This window comes from Dunckerocampus dactyliophorus, chromosome 2 (assembly GCF_027744805.1).
Source record: "Dunckerocampus dactyliophorus isolate RoL2022-P2 chromosome 2, RoL_Ddac_1.1, whole genome shotgun sequence".
In the NCBI taxonomy this organism is placed as follows: domain Eukaryota; kingdom Metazoa; phylum Chordata; class Actinopteri; order Syngnathiformes; family Syngnathidae; genus Dunckerocampus; species Dunckerocampus dactyliophorus.
The window spans coordinates 33,878,783-33,891,536 of record NC_072820.1 but is presented as its reverse complement, the minus strand read 5'-3'; positions in this window follow the sequence as shown (position 1 = coordinate 33,891,536).

The following is a 12,754-nucleotide window of genomic DNA, read 5'->3' as shown; positions in this document are numbered from 1 at the left end:
AAAGAGACTTTTTCTTTTGGCACACCCGATGATTTACCTTATTTGACTCACTGCAGGCTCAGGATACACACAGACACACATGTACTACATGCATTTCTGACTGTATATTGTTGGTTTATGGGTAGGAAATTGTATTGTATTGTATTGTATTGTACTTTATTTATCCCACAGCATGGAAATTCACTTGTTACAGCAGCAAGCAAGATACGCAAGTAAAGAATACAGTGTAAAGAATACATATTGACTATTGACAACATGGTTCAGGTGGTTCAGGTGCTGTAGAGCCTGACAGCGGTCGGTATGAAGGACCTGCGGAACCTCTCCTTCTTACACCGTGGGGGTAACAGTCTGCTGCTGAAGGAGCTGCTAAGGGAACCCACAGTGTCATGTAGCGGGTGAGAGGTGTTGTCCATGATGGATGTCAGCTTAGCCAACATCCTTCTCTCCCCCACTTCCTCCACGGAGTCCAGAGGACTGTCCAGGACAGAGCTCGCTCTCCTGATCAGACTATTGATCCTGCTCCTGTCCCTGTCCGTGCTGCCCCCTCTCCAGCAGCCCACAGCATAGAAGATGGCTGAGGCCACCACAGAGTCATAAAAGGTCCGTAAAAGAGTCCTGCACACACCAAAGGACCTCAGTCTCCTCAGCAGGTGGAGGCGACTCTGGCCCTTCTTGTAGAGGGCGTGGGTGTTGACGGACCAGTCCAGTTTGTTGTGAAGGTGAACACCCAGGAATTTGTAGCTGTCTACCAACTCTATGTCCGCTCCCTGGATGTTCACCGGTGTGAAGTGAGATGTTTTCCTCTGGAAGTGAATGATCATCTCCTTTGTCTTGCTGGTGTTGAGTTTGAGTTGAGTGAGAGAAATTACACAAATATGCAGGATTTTGCATTAGAAACACTTGTTCTCTTGCCTTGTACGAACATGACTGACAATAGGCGATCGATTACCCCACTAATTATAGTATTAGTGATTTCAATCCCCACCCATTCGGGTGCATACATAATGCTAGACTGTATTCATGCACATAGAGTTGATGTGCATGAATAGACTCTGAATAGACTCTGTAGACTCTGTTCCTATAGGAAATAATGACATAGAAATAATCCCTTCAAGGGTCAAACTGTCGCCCTCATTAAGTAATTTTTAAATAACATTCTTGTTACGATTCGCGGAAGCCAGTGGTTGTTCGCCAATGCAGAGGGGACAACAAACAAGGTCTAGAGAAAAAGTTTAATACGTACTCCAACGGAGTAGCAAAAAACATACAAAAACGAAGACAAAGTACTACACAAAAATGCTTTTAACTGCCTAGATTTGAAAGAAAACTGTTTTATTGAACCGTGTTAAGCTTGCAAATTCTATCATAGTCATGTTTAAGAACAACTATTTTGATGAAATAATTGCACATGGGGTATTTGAGGCTTTTCACAAGATTGTATTTTTATGAACTTGCAATTGAGGTGATGGTTACATTATTTTTAAAGCTTTCCAGGGGAAAGTATAGTGTGTCTGATGGCATACATAGTCTTGCCTTTGCAATGTATTGAAAGGTGTGTTCTGTACACTTGTGTAACAATAACAAATAAAACACACATAAAACACACATTTGATAAATATTGCTCATGTTTATACATGAATAGCTATTATACATATTATCATCTTGGCACCAATATTAGGTTTAAACCCTAAGACACTTACTTTGAAGGCGAGCCAACTTTCAGTATTTTTCCAAAATATAACAGTTTGTGCTGAGCAAAATATTTTTAACCAATTAAATTATGCCGCTCATAAATTGCTTGCTTGTTTTAATTTGTAAAACGTTTAGCTTCACTTGTTGAAGAATACAATTTCAACATTTTTAAGTTACGCGCATATGGGCTCTTACTTTGAAGGCTGGTTAAGTAGTTCCGGTGTCCGGCGTAGGGCCCGACGTTCATTTTGCTGTAAAGCTGGAAACTATGTTAAATATTGCTTTGATTAATAATATATTGAACAAAAATATTTTTTTTATTTTTTCAATTTGTTAAATCGTTTTGCTATCAATTTTTTTGCTAAACCGGAAGTCAACAAATTGAGGAATTGTGGGATATATTGGCGTTGACCAGTGACGTCAACCACACAGTTAACTTTGACGGTGCCGTTAACTAACGACGTGACTTACCATGTTTTGAACAATGCATATTTAATGGACGCTTAGCTAACGGCGGGTTAAAAATTTAACCAGTGGTTAGGGGTTAACCAGTGGTTAAAATAACAAGTTTTGAACAACCGTGCCCAGAAAGCTAGGCGGCTCTGCCCCGACAGGACCAGCAGTGCACTGCAAAAGAAAGCAGAGAGAACGTGACCGTTCATGATTGTCATACAAGTGCAAAAATAAGTTAACCACTGATATCGTTATAAACAATGAAACGGTCTTAACCATAAAGATAGTGATGATAATTTGCATCACCCCAAACTTTATTTTGTAACATTCCTAATGGTCATACAAGTCTAAAAAGAACATAAACATGATTGATTTTGGTTCTTTTAATACTAATTTTCTAAGAATAAGCAAAAAACATGCACAAGTATTTGGGGATGCTCGCGGTAGTCTTTCGAGATTTAGCGATGTGAGGCAAAGGTTTCTGCGACTTTCAACGGATATTTTTCCAAAATAATGGACTACCTCAGGGGCGTATTTTTTGGAAAACAGTTGCAATGTTCTAAGAATGAAGTTGTAATGTAATAAAAAAAACAAAAATAACATTGTATTGTTAGAGGAAAACATAATGAGATTATAGTCATAATATTACAAGAATAATGTAATGTTGTGAGAAAACTGTACTAACTACTATACAGTAGGTGTAATATTACAAGACCAGAGTTGGAATAGTATGACAAAATGTTGGGAGAATGAAGTTTTATTTTAAAGAAAAATGTTGCAGAGTTGCAAGACTACAGTTATAATATAACCCCAGTTCACTGCACCCGGCACTGGGGGGCCCGCCCAACTTTTTCAGAAGCACTGTCTTAGCGGAACGCATTCCGAATTTTGAGAAAAGTTGTAATGTACAACATTGTATTTGTGAGAAAAGAAATGTCTTTATATTGCAAATTTGTTAACAAGAATTAAAAATGGTACAGCCCCCATTATACATCATTCTCAGTGAACCAGGAAGTAGCCTGCTTGCAAATAAATAATTTGTCTCAACCTTTGTTGAGCTATTCTGGAGATTTCCCTGTTACGTCACAGGTCTGTGGTGCAAGTCTTCCGAGTTCTTATGTTGTAAAGTGTGCTTATTTGTGCCTATGTTGTCGAGGTTTTTTCACAGTCCCACACTGTACTTCTCCATAGGAGCATAGTTTGGAGTTGTTTTTTTTTCTCTCCCCCTCTACTCTTGTTCTGCCCTTTCAACATCCCCTTTCATCGCTAGTTATTGCTGTCTACCCCCCTGTCATATTATATGGTATGTTGTATACAGTATGTACGGACGGGTAATTGCACAATTTCGCTTGTACCTGTCTATCAGTGACAAATAAAGGCCTCTCTCTCGTGCTTTACCCTTAAGTCACCATGCTAGGCAGCTACATGTTAACATTGCTAATCATATGAATGCGAAGGTGACACCTTTATCCTTATGTCACCATTCTAGGTGGCTACATGTTAGCATTGCTAATCACATGAATGCGAACATGACACCTTTATCCCTATGTCACCATTCTAGGTGGCTACATGTTAGCATTGCCAATCACATGAATGCGAACATGACACCTTTATCCCTATGTCACCATTCTGGGTGGCTACATGTTAGCATTGCCAATCACATGAATACCACCACAAGAAAGCAAAGCAAAGAATCTTATTATTTGGGACTCAAAGAAGGATAGTAATGATGCCAAAAACAAGAAAAGAAGGCAGAATTTGAAGCAGCCTTTATATTGGGACAGCCACTGGCCTTCAAATGCAGCCTCCACATACCAGGAAGTATCCTGCGAACACATGGACCAACCAACTAATACAAATCAGTTTTGTTAAAAGCTTCAGTATCACTTCCTTTTTCTTCCACCCCACACTGTCTTTGGTTGAGTTTGTGATCGAGAGCAGAACAATTCATTAGCTTTATCTCGGGCAAATGTGTTCACCACGGAACAGCATGAAGGAAATCACGTCTGCCATCCTTCAGCGTTTGCTTTGGCAGGATGCGCTTCATTAATTACATTTTGTAATGAGTATTTCTGCCCAACATGATGATACTGCTGGGACGGTGGCTGTTTTGTCTAATGGCGAGATAATAAAATATCCACCCTCTTCCTAATCAAGATGTGAAAGTTTAGAAAAAGACGTTTTTGCCCCACTTCACTTTTTTCTGAAAGGCCAAAGGAATTTCTATTAGGCCCTTAATTGATTGCAAACTCACGATCTGAGTCACATCTCAATCTCTTCTACTGAAGAGCGTGGATGTGCTGGGTTTCATTGGAAGGTGAAGAGTGATCATTTAATCATCGGGCCACGAAGGTGTGAGAGGAGGTAATGATTGGCGTATCCAAACACTGTTAGTAGTGGATGTGAATCTTGTCGTTTTGGCTCAATTCATTCTAGAATTACAGTAAATAAAAAGATGCATTAAGATATCACAGAAAACCGTGACCCACACAATCCGAGTGGAAGTTTGTTCCTCTGTAATAAAATTCCCTCCCAGCTGCTGCTGAGATATTGCCTTCATAAGAAGAATGGGCCAAATGGACAGACAGACAAGAGGGCGGCTGGACAGGCAGCCTGAAAAGTGCACTGCCGCGGCTGGCATAGTCATAAAAAGTAAAGATCCGATTTGGTTTGCTCAGTCATGCAAAGATACGGGCAGCACCAACGATTTATTGCGGCAATGCGTCTCCCAGTCTTTTTGTCTTCAATCTGAGAAGGCACACCGTCTTCTGCCAGATTTTGGTTGGTAATACAAATCAGTGTAAAATGTGTCATAGTCTGTTAAGATGTGGTAAAGCTTTCATTTTTACAATATTGATAGAGTACAATATATGTTCTTGTATTGCAATCTTCCAATTATTTCACTGTTACTAAAAAAGGTATATTAACTATTTTTTCTCTGATTCCGTTTTGAAAAATCGGTCTTGAAAAAGCGGGATTGAAGATGCCATCTTGTTTACATGTGTGTTCTACAGAGGATGAAGATGCGATCGTCGCAGCCATCTTCATCACAAACACAACAATACACAGGCGATAGTGCGCATAAATACGAACGGAGAGAAAGTAACGCCGAGCGATTTGAGAGATCGGATTTTTTTCAAGGAGGCATTTTTGTGGTGCAAATGTATTACTCTTTTCAACGCATATTGTTTTGAAAAGCCAAACTCTATACTTAAGTGGCCCCAGAAATTAACCTGAACTACGTTCTTCATCACCGAAATCCAACCAGAACTGGGCTCATGGGGCGGAGTGGGGGGTAAGTCACTGCTGATGCACTACACTGTGGATGGGGATGTCATGCAAGTTTATGTCAAAAAATCCGAACTATCCCTTTAATTTGCTGTGTGATGATTTTAGCATTCTTCGTAAGATGACATAGAGAGTCAGACTGCTATATTGAGTAATGACCTCCTGCAAGGGCCGCACGGTGGTCTAGTGGTTAGCACGTTGGCCAATACAGGAACAGCCTGGAGATCGGGAAGATCTGGGTTCGATGTGTGGAGTTTGCATGTTCTCCCCGTGTGCGCGTGGGTTTTCTCCGGGCACTCCGGTTTCCTCCCACATTCCCAAAAACATGCATGTTAGGTTAATTGGCGACTCTAAATTGTCCATAGGTATGAATGTGAGTGTGAATGGTTGGTTGTCTATATGTGCCCTGCTATTGGCTGGCGACCAGTCCCGGGTGTACCCCGCCTGTCGCCCGAAGTCAGCTGGGATAGGCTCCAGCATGCCCCCGCGACCCTAATGAGGACGAAGCGGTATAGAAAATAGATGGATGGACCTCCTGCAATTTCCAGTGGGTTGACAAGCTCGTCGTGGGTTTAATCATAGCTGGTGATTGGCTTCTGCCAAAGACAGCGCAACCATTTACTCACTGACTCGCGAGTGGCACAGTATTTAAACGATTAGTATTGGTAAAGGAGATGTCATGTGAGATGTCATGAGATTAAAACAAAGTCATAAATTAGCCACATCGCTGTATAAGCCGCAGGGTTCAAAGTTTAAGAAAAAAGTAGCGTCTTATACACCGGAAATTACGATATATTGGGTAGAAATAATCAGAATCCATGGACACACAGAACAGTCAAGAACCCTTTTCATTGGCCGATGGGACAGCTATGATTGAGCTCTGGTAAGTCTGCCTATCAACAAGCAGTTAGTTTTGGAATTAGTTGCGTTGTTGAGAGTAGAAAAGAAGCACCTTTTGAGGGTATACAGTAGAACCCCAGTGACAAGACTAAAAACTGAGAGTGCACCACTCAAAGATCAGCAAAGTGAGTATAATCAAAATGAGTCCACTTGGTCAATGGTGCAGCTCAGCAAGTGCAGGAGCTGACATGGCTCACCATGAGACTGATCCATGAGCCAATATACCCCATCTACTGTACACGCACACACACACACACAAACACACACCGCCAGCACTCATTAAGAAGCTGTGATTCTGCCAACTTTGTAAATCACCAAGAAACAGATGGTGAAAATAAAGAACACATTTTTTTCCTCCTCTGAATGTCATCCTGCCTCACTCGGTTCTAGTCACTTTTCCAGGTTCCCTTTTAAACACAGAGCAGTGACGTGTGACTTGTCATTCTGCTGTGTAGCTGCAGTCTTTAATCAGCACTACTAGACGGACCTCAAGGGAAGCATGTTGCAGTAGCGGCATGTCACGTATGATTCCGGTGGTCTGTCTGCTTCCCTGCGGGGGTGGAGTTTCAATACTGACAAGATTCTTGTTGCAGAACTGAAGTGTGTAATATTGTCATGTAATACGTTCTAAATAGGACTTACAGTAAAGGGTGATAAACCACATTTGGGAGGTGCCTCTAACTTACCAATTTCAGAATTTCAGAATTGTTCAAAGCTTAGATGCAATGGAATTTTTTTTAAAAGACATATTTTTTTTTCTTTTTTTGTCTTTGATTTTGTTTTCTGTCTTTTTTTGCTTAAACACATGTCTCCAAAAGGTGGGGTTGTCTTACATTTGGGTCAATACAGCCATGTACCGTATGTTCCAGTACCAGGCACTTGACCTTATGTTAATAGTCTTGCCAAGCCGATCCAATCCAGTACCGATCCTTAAAAAACACCCAAGAAAAACAATAATATAATATTAATATGGTTATAAAAATAGCTCTTCAAAGCAGTCAATTAATTAAACCAAAGTATTGGTGAATTGACTTTTTTGTTACACAGCATGACCAACAATATTGTTTGGCTTTTGTAACAAACCTCTGTAACAATTTGTAACATGACGATATTGAAGACTCCTGTTGGCGAAGACGAAGAGGGAGGAGTGGAGGGCTGAGATAGGAGGTGATCCACACCAACAATAACTTCTCAACATCTTCAATAATTTGGATAATCTCTGTATCGTTAACACCTTAACACCTTTACACCTTTCGCAATATTATCTTCCTTGATTTCTTCTTTCTTTGCCAGAATGGAGCTTACATGCTGAGATTTTGCGATGAGGTCTTTCTTGAATTCAATAGTGTTTCTCAGTTTCTTGATCAAATTGATGGCATTCACAACTTTTTTGACCCCATGGCAGGTTATTTAGTAGTCACACTTAAAAAAAATGCACGGCTATTTTATATCAGAGACAGTGTACAAAAAGTAAGGCGATATTTAGACAATTTTTTTGTCAAAAACCGAATCATACGAAAAACGGAGGCATTTGAAAACCGAGGATTGACTGGATGTTACAATTTATGTCATGTATAAGAGAAACTATTGTGGAGAAATGTTGTTTTACAGTATAGTCTGGATGGTCTGGTATTAAGGAGAAAATTGTTGTATGGTTAGGGTCGTGTTATATCCAGATCAGTGCTGTAAGAAACATTACAATTAGTGCTGTCAGATTATAAAACTAAGAGATTAGGATCGGTTAATAATTCATCTAATTAATCTTTTTGAAGCATACAAGCATATTCAAGAGTCAAATTGTAGGCCGAGTATGACAAATTCATACATGTTGGCAGGTCTGCACTAACATTGAAAGTACTCCCTTCCTCTTACGTACCTCCTGACAGTTCACCGCCCTAGGGCGGCCCGCCCCACTGTTTGAGAAGCACTGGGTTATAGCAACACAGTTGGGCGAATCCTCCATGAAATCTTGTTTTTCTTTTCGCCATTGTACATCTTGGTTGTAGTGTTGCAGTGCTACACTGTAATGTAGTTCTGCACGGTGGCTTGTGTGATGAGTCACTGGATGGAGTTTGCAACTCTGTTGACCCCTCATCTTCCTCTGTTTAGCGGGCTGCCAGTTAATCGCTATCCACTTGGCAAGAACATTCGTCAGCCTTTCGGTTGCAGACTTGCTCATACGTAGTGTGTTCTCCTCAAGTTTAGTTTGGTGAAAACTTTACTAAGGCTCGCTAAATTGCTAATGTCTTTGCTGCTAACGTTAACTGTGGCTGCACTCGCAACTGGGTGATTTGCATTTATGTAGTAAGCAAACTCCTTACAAAGAAGGCATATCACTCTACCTTTATCAATGGTGCCGTCGGGGCATTTTTGAAATGTAAATTTCCTATTTGTTGGATAGAAAACTCTCACATGCTTCTCCATTTTCATGTCTCCTCTTCGCTACTCACCGCTCCTCACCTTGCCCTCCCAACTACAATGGGAGCCTACCAGCTTATGCTAAACAAACCCAAACACAATGACAGCCAATCGATGTCCATTTCAGAGTGTGACGGACCATTGTTTTCGACCCCCAACAAATCAAGCACAAAAAGGCCAAAGCATAAAAACATGTTTTATAAAAGGGTAACTCGCATAGAGAAACAGAAAAGTTAGAAATTCAAAATTAGAATAAGTCGATTATAAAATAAGAAAATAAAATAAACACACTATATGTGACTGTAATTAATTAGTGAAAATGAATGTTTTAATGTGACACCTCAAATTACAATATACGCAAGTGAGATCATTATGGAGAAATTTTGTCTTATCGTCAGGGTTGTCTCATATCCGGGTCAATGCAGTAATAAATATTACGATGTACACACATGAAACTATTATGGAGAAATAAGTCCAATGCTCCCAAGGTTGTAAATTCCAGAATTCAACCAAAATATTCTGGCATAAAATATCGGAATCTCTTAAAAATACAAATGTATTCTACTAAAAGGCAACTTTTTTGCTCGTAACACTGCGACTTTAGTCCTGTAACATCAAGCTGTTTTTCCACAAAAATGCAATGTTACAGTATTCTTATAACATTACGACTTCATTCTCAGAACATTGGGACTTTTTTTGTGGAAAACCTTATTCTCCTAACATGACAGCTTTTTTTCTGGTATTACATACTCTGTAATATTTCAACATTATTCTTGTAATACATACTCACGAGATAAGATACGACTATTCTCAGTACATTGGCGCACAACTTTATACTCCTAACATGACAGCTTTTTTTCTGGTAAAATCATTACATTATTCTGAGTAATAACATTACAACTACAACATTAAGGCGCTTTTCTCAAAAATACAATTAAATTCTCACATGATGACTTCATTCTCAGAATATTGCAACTTTCTGCTAGAAAAATGTCACAAATGGCAATGAAAACAACGTGCGCTCTCGTGTAGGCTGAAAGGCTTGCGGGTGCATAAATGTTGCTTCATGTAATGTTGTATTACTAATTGAGCAGCTGTCAGGGTTGTGCAGCTTCTCAATGGCTGTGGTTTAACGACTCATTAAAATAGTGTGTTACAGTATTTGTTGCAGTTATGATTCACGTATATCTTGTTTGTTTATTGATGAAGACACTTTGGTTAGCATGCTTCATAAACATGCATGGGGTGCAGATGATGCACTGACCATGCATGATTTCTTTCCTATTGGTCTTCGTTCATTATGGCAACAGTTTTTTTGTTTTTTTTTGCTGACGCCATTTCGCTGCTCGTCTCATTAAATGTTTACGACATCCACACTGTCAACTTTTTATGTGTGACGAGTTGTAAAGGAGAACAGTTTGTTTACTGCATTGAAGCTTATTATTAAAGTACAAGAAAAAAACGATTACCTTTGGTATTTGACTGGTGTACTTTTTATCCTTTCCAAACAACTTTGCAGCCAACAAGGCTGTTTAAATACAGTAAAGAAAATCCAAAAAGCAGACTTCACACAACTGTTCAGTTTATGTAAATTAGTTTAAAATGCTGAAAAAAGCCCTTAATTTTCCAACTTCCTGGGCCTGTTAGATTTGGGCTCTCAGCTACTTTAGTCAATTATTTTATTATTTTATTTTAAATTATGGTTTGGGATTAAGGGATTTAGGGGTACGTATGTAATAATAATAATACATCAAATTTGTATAGTGCTTTTCTAGTTACTCAATACTAAAACTAAAACTATAATTAAATACAAAAGAACTCTAATATACATAGCTACTATACTACTAATCATTATCATACATATATATAAAAAACAACTATATTTCTACAACTGATATACTGTATTATACATACTGTACAGTATATGTAATAATATACACATAGAACAGTACAATAATAATAAATAAATAAATAAATAAATAAAATATATTAAAAATAAAATGAATACTATAAAAAGATATGAAATGAAAATATAATTTCAAGATGGCAAAAAATATGAAATGGTACTATTGTGTGGTTCTTTGTGTGGTCTAATGCATGCTAATAATATATGAAGCAACAAAAATAAAGAGTTGCAGTCGAAGCATTTCTGCTGACCAACAAAACCTCAAAACACAAAATGAGCACATCCCTTTAAAATTCCACGATCCAGGAGCAAATTCCAATTACTGTGTGTTAATTTTCTGCCCATCGCCTCGCCTTTTAATCCACTCACATGCCTCATTTAGCTGAGTGATGATGATCGCATATTTTCATTGTCCTTCTTCCACAAAGCATGAACACTTTCCACCTGTTTATTCCCCAAACCAACAACACTTGCTACCAAATCTCCACTCATTACACGCCTGAATCGGTCATTACGTGTAGGAATGTGACTTGCGGGGGCGTTTACGCGCCTCCCGAGAAGTGAGATTTAATCGCTCGCTCAAATCATTGCGCTACACTGCTGCCTGCGTCTTTGCTTTTACTGTGCAATTATCTTCCAAAGTCTCTAATCTGTTTGTTTGGTGGAGGCTTTAAAAAGTTCTTACCGCTTAAATGGTTCAAAATTCATTGTGCGTTATAAAGCCCTTTATGGGAGACACCTGACTTTGTTTTTTTTCTTTGAGTCCAAACATGCTGAGATGAGACTGAATGAAGCTGATGCAATTAAGAGTTCTCATTACAGACATGTGCAAACAAGGAAAACTGAGCATGTTGATAAGACTTAAGCGCTTGAAAATGCTGTGTCTCATTTTTCCATGAGGGTATACAGTATTTAAACATAACATTGTGGGTTGGCATCTATGTTATTGGAAGTTTAATTGTGCAATCAATCACCGAAGACAATTTAAATACGGAGTGATGTCAAAATGAAATTCTACAATAAGTACCTCCATATCGCCACAGTATGGCACTCCAGCCTCCAAAATGACAATGATTGCCTGACAGTGTTTATCAGAGACTACCTGACATGATGGCCACGGCCAATGTACAGGATCCCAGAATGCAGAGGAGAGTCAGTCCGTGTAACAAAAGTTTATTAACAAAGGGAGACTCACGAGGAGCAATACAAAACACAAAAAGACAAAGTACAACAAAACCGAGCCACGGGGAAAAAGTACTATAAAACTAAGGACGCTGCTGTATAGACACGGGGATAGCAGGAAAAAGGGTACACGAGAACTGCAGAGACGAGCAGGCAAACACACTAACAAAAATTCACAGCTGCAACTGAGCTGGAAAAAGAGACAGTAGAACAAAAAGACACTGCTGAAAACCAAGCAGGAACGTGGGCTAACTACACAAAAATCACCACTGCTGGAGAAGTCAAGAAGAGGAATAAAGTACTCATGGTGATATAAGGGTAGACCAGAAGGTTCATAAATACACAGGACTTGATGGAAAACGTCCTTTTTGCCAATAGATGGTAATCACATGAGGCGTGAATGTTGAGAGTGGCGTGGGAACTTTATCTCAGCCATGGGAAGGATGTAAATTTTGGGACACATCGGTAGTGTACCTTTGAATCAGTGAGTGCTTCGGCCTTTTAACACCAGACACCCTCATCAAAGGCGACCAACTACAGGGTGATCAAGCCTGAGCCTGTGTCCCATGCCCAATCATGAGTAAAGTAGTGCCTAGAAAGTGGAGGGAGATGAGCTAGGCAGTAAGGTCCAGACCTGGGATCAAAAAACTGCTCCGTCCACCGGGTCATTGCTCAGCCTCCCCCCCTTTGCCTGCATGCCTCACCCTTGGGTAAGGGCAGGAAGGAAGGGGGTGGGTTTAAAACTTCTTTAGGGTTGTCAGTTGGGTACCCTCCTTCATTGGTGTTTCGATGATAGGCCCACTTATAGGCCCATGACACCTCCAGAGAGCTCATCAGCAAAACCTGGCGTCCCAGGTGTGTGCCCCCCTCTTCTTTGAGCCCAGCAAGCCGGCCGCATCAGAGACTGATCTTAAT